The sequence below is a fragment of the Herpailurus yagouaroundi genome, unplaced genomic scaffold (assembly GCF_014898765.1).
Source record: "Herpailurus yagouaroundi ecotype Mexico unplaced genomic scaffold, PumYag 208, whole genome shotgun sequence".
Taxonomy (NCBI): domain Eukaryota; kingdom Metazoa; phylum Chordata; class Mammalia; order Carnivora; family Felidae; genus Herpailurus; species Herpailurus yagouaroundi.
The window spans coordinates 12,353,982-12,359,105 of record NW_024412439.1 but is presented as its reverse complement, the minus strand read 5'-3'; the positions used below and the strand labels follow the sequence as shown (position 1 = coordinate 12,359,105).

The window sequence follows — 5,124 nt, the reverse complement described above, 5'->3', positions numbered from 1 at the left end:
CGCGTCGGGCTCTGGGCTGACAGCTCAGAGCCTGGAGCCTGTTTCAGATTCTGTGTCTCCCTCTCTCTCTGCCCCTCCCCCGTTCATGCTCTGTCTCTCTCTGTCCCAAAAATAAACGTTGAAAAAAAAAATTTTTTTTAAATAATAAAAAAAATAAAAAATTAATAAAAGCAATGCTTACTTTACAAGATTAAAGCAAAAACAGCTGCCAGGTAAAAATTTAAATGGCTCCTCTGTTGTTTACACTTTTAACAGACCCCTAACCAATGGAGAAGTAGACAAAAGGTAAAGAAGGAACAGTAGCTGTTTTTCTAAGTTATCAGACACTGATGGAATAAAAAAGGTGAAACTTTTCTCTTACATAAACTAACTTTCCACTTATTTTCTAGACCCTCACATCATAAAGAGAGGTATACGCCTCTACAGTAACAACAATTACGGTAATTTCCCCCAGCAGTTTGAGGGCCAGAATGTGGCAGTGGAACAGCACTGATAAAAGTTTCTAGTTTGCTTGAGTAAGGCTAATACTATCCTGCACTAGGGGGAAAGTTTATAACGCTGTATTTTAACATGCATGCGTCTTATTTTCTAAAAATGCATTTTATCATTCTCATCTGTTCGTTACCATCATTTGCAAAAGATATGCTTTTTCTTATTTGTACGTCTCTGTACCTGAAATGCCATCAACCGGATGTAACTACGCTAAGTTTACCTTGCCAGACCATTTCCAGACGCATATTCTCTGCTTTTCTCTCTGAGAAGTCACTTCCCATAAACCAATCAAAGATGGCATTAAACAGAACGCTGGAGGTCATTTCATGTTTCAAATTCTAACAAAAATATTTCCCAGTAATTAAGAAAGACAAAATTTTTCATCCTAAATGGAACAGAGTCCATTAAAACAAAGGAACGCTTAGTATTTACTTGCTTGAAGCAAGAACACATCCGCACTACAGTTAACCACAAAATTAGTATATCCCCCCCAAAAAAACCTTGCACTGAGGAACCCAAAACCAAATAATCTAAAGATTGAAACTCATCCTGATAACGTAAACAAACACTCCACCCAAGAAAAGGAAATCAAAAAGCAACAACAGGCGCACCTGGGTGGCTCAGTGGGTTAAGCATCTGGCTTCAGTTCAGGTCATGATCTCGTGGTTCATGAGTTCAAGCCCCGTGTCCGGCTCTGTGCTGATAGCTTGGAGCCTGGAGCCCGCTTCAGATTCTGTGTCTCCCTCTCTCTCTGCCCCGGCCCTGCTCATATTCTCTCTCTCAAAATTAAATAAACATTTAAAAAATTTTAATAAAAAAAGCAACAATATAGTGGGAGTCCATGAATTTCCAGGTTTCCAACACTATACCACTCTATTAATCATCAAGACGTCTTAATTTCATGACTACACACAGACGTATCACCAAATAGAATGTGTATTAACATAGAAACTACATAATAAAACTATATACTTTGGGACTACATCATAGCAAATACAGACTACACTAAACGTTAATATCTACAATTGTAGAATTTACTTTAATATTTTAATATAGTCAGCAGTATTTTAGAAAGTGAGGTCAACCATTACAAGAGACTACGGAAGGGCGCGTGGGTGGCTCAGCCGGCTAAGTGAGGGAAGCGACCTAAGCAACCGACTCTTGATCTTGGCTCAGGTCATGATCACATGGTGTAGGCTCTGTGCGGGAGGCAGGAAGGCTGCTTGGGATTCTCCCTCTCCCTCTGCCCCTCCCCCACTCACACCACATGCAAGCACAGTCTCTCAAAATAAACTTTAAAATAAAAAATAAATTGAAAAACTTAAAAACCAAAAGACTAATGTAGACAGTATGTTTCATTGTGAAGTAGTTTATAGAAAATTAAACTACCATTATTTATAAAAAACTAAATTTCACTGCATGATCAAAAAGATTCACTGAATGATAGAAATTACTGGTTAAAAATCATGTATGCCCTAATGTTAAGAAAATTCACTTATTCACTAAAATATTAAGACTTTCCCCCAGTTTCATTGAGATACCACTGCCATATGACATTGTGTACTTTTAAGGTGCACAACAGAATGATGTGACACACATATACACAGCAAAAGGAGGTTGCTTCAGATTCTGTAATACAACACATCAGATACAGGATTCCTCCACCACAGGGAATGCAACCTACCCGACGCTGCATCCTCAACCTCAGTACATATTGTATTTGCTTCACGTACACTCTTTTTTCTGACAACATAGTAAAATATGCAAAAGTTGCATTATTGCTATAATAGAGGAATTACTTCTGGATATAAAAATTCCCAAACTGTTAAACAATTAGTAGTATGATGCACTATACATTTACTGTTAGACTTTCCTTCCATTTCCATATTTTTAAACATTTTCTTCCACATCAGTTAACAACTATTAAGAATATTAATGGTTAAGGGAAGCCTGGCTGGCTGGGTCGGTGGAGCATGCAACTCTTAATCTCAGGGTTGTCAGTTTGAGCCCCACGCTGGGAGTAGAGATTACTTAAAAACAACTTTTTAATGTTTAAAAAAAAGATTAATACTTAATATTAAAAATACTTATTAAATATTATGTTCATCGCCCAGAATATTAGAGTATTCCTGTCAATAAACCAACTATTCTATATCTGCTTGTTTAAAATTGTCAATGGAATTTGTATGTCAGTGTGCCAATATATTCTAGAAAGGCCAAAAAATATTAAATCTTTCTTATTCCTCCTTTTAAGTGTACTCTTTGAATATCTTACAAACACCAGGGCTGCCAATAGCACAGCACATCACAAAACCAGGAAGTGCGGGCAGCTGGCTCAGGGAAACAGCTCAGAGCACCCACTGCAGTATGGCTCCAAATCCCTGGCCTCACAGCCACCCACAGTACTCCTCTAAAAATTAGATTTTCTTGGGGCACCTGGCTGGCTCAGCAAGGCAAGCTTACAACTCTTGATCTCAGAGCTGTGAATCAGAGCTCCATGTTGTGTGCAGAGATTACTTAAAAATAAAATCTTAAAAAAATGTTTTAATAAAAAAACTAAAATAAAATTTAAAAGTGGATTTTCTTGAGCATCAAGATGTATAGAATCTTTGGGCATGAGACCAGGAATCTGTATTTCCCAAATGATTCCCTTGCACATTTGAGTCTGAGAAACACACATAACTAACTCATCAAAACAACCTACTTACATGGGTAGCCAAGGAGAAGATGATTTGGGAATTTTCCAGATTACTTTAAAATTAACAATCAAAATTTCGACAGTAAAAGAAGCTCAATTAGTTTACTGTTAAAGTATAACAGGATTCTTCTTCCTAGTTCTGGAATGACAGGTGTCTATAAAACCCTAACTACTGAAAACCTATGTTCTCAAAGTTAAAAAAACAAATAAACTCCAGTGATCTTAAAAACAAAATCATGTTCTTATTCCTTATGTTTGTCATACCATAAAATTTAGTATGATTGAAGAGAGAAAGTGCAAATAGCCCAAAATTTTTCTCATAGTTAACCACCAACACCAAAAAGCTTAGCACTTCCTTCAGCCTATGACACTGGCCTGAAGCTGACAATGGCTAAAATATCTTTTTATGATTACCTTAAGAATATCACTTAGATCGGGCCACCTGGATGGTTCAGGCCATGAAGTGTCCGACTTTGGCTCAGGTGGTGATCTCACAGTTCGTGAGTTTGAGCCCCACATAGGGCTCTCTGCTGTCAGTGCTGAGCCCACTCCGGATCCTCTGCCCCACCCCCCCACCCCCCCACCCCCCGCATATGTGCGCATGCTCACGCTCGCTCTCTCTAAAATAAACGTTAAAGAAAAAAGAATATCACTTAGCTCTTAATGTGTATGTAGTATTTTATACGATAAATTTAAGTAAGATGGGAACATTTCCATAATCATTTTGGTAGTTACTGGATAAATTAACTCTTAATACTTAAATTTATAAAACGCTATTTCACTTTTGTGTTAATTATTGCTTCCTAGGACGCAATATAGGCAATTAAAACAATAAAGTCTAATTAATTAATTAAAATTAAATAAATAAAAACAATGTCTCCAAAATAAAAAGGCCCTCAACCTGAACGTAGCAGTTACCACTCAACTTACTACCACTTGACTTTCGGCAAGTAACTCAACCTAAGTCACTATTTCCTTATTGGGAGGATTAAATGAGATAATATATGTAAAGTAGCACAGTGACCAGTACATGTTAGTCCTCAATAAAAATATATACACATTAAATGTATATACAATAATCTGAATCTCTGAAAAGGCACACAGGAAATCATCAATGATGGCCAGGCTATTTCCAAGAAAAGGACACGGGGTTCTCTGGGGGGAGTGGAAAGACTATACCATTTTATGCTCTGTATTTTTAACCAGGACTTATAATACCTTCCCCCAAATTGAAATAATTGTGAAGTATCTCTGGTGTATCAGATTTCTTAGGGTGTAGCATTATGCGCTGCTGCTGAATCCAAAGGAGTAAGTCAGAGTCTAATAATATCCAGGAAGAAACACACAACCTATCTGATTTCATCAGTCAGGTGTTCTTACTTGCTTTACAATAGTATAATGGTCTTAACTAAAACACCTTTAAACCAGTAATCTTTCAACCTAGGTTGATTTTAATCCCTCAGGGGACACTGGCAATGGAGACATTTTTGGTTGTCACAACGGAGGGGCTGTACTACTACCAGCATCCGGTGGGTAGAGGCCAAGAATGCTGCTAAGCATTGTCTAATACCCAGTACAGGCCCCCACAATATCCATCCAAAACGTCAGTAGTCCCAAGTCTGAGAAACTCTTCAACCAAAGGAACCAGGTTCTTCATTACAATTACCAACAAAACAAATCACACTCACACACACCCCCCCCCCACACACACACAATTCTCCCCTCAAGTAATGAAGTAAAACCCTTTAAGGGCTGACCTCAATATGCGTAACCATTGTTGACTACTGTTATTAAGTGTCTGAAATTCATTCTAGCAGCCAGAATGGCTTACAGGTTGCGTCTACTCAATTCAATACATTTCAAAAGTTTTAATTTTTTTTAATGTTTATTTATTTTTGAGAGAGACAGACAGAACGTGAGTGGGGGTGGGGGGG

At 37.7% G+C, this 5,124-nt stretch overlaps 1 long non-coding RNA gene across 1 annotated transcript in view; it reads left to right on the top strand.

Annotated features, from left to right (window-relative positions):
• Positions 1-5,124, top strand: part of LOC121016100 (uncharacterized) — a 74,967-nt gene that overhangs the window by 69,044 nt on the left and 799 nt on the right. The gene's annotated exons all lie outside the window — the stretch shown is intronic.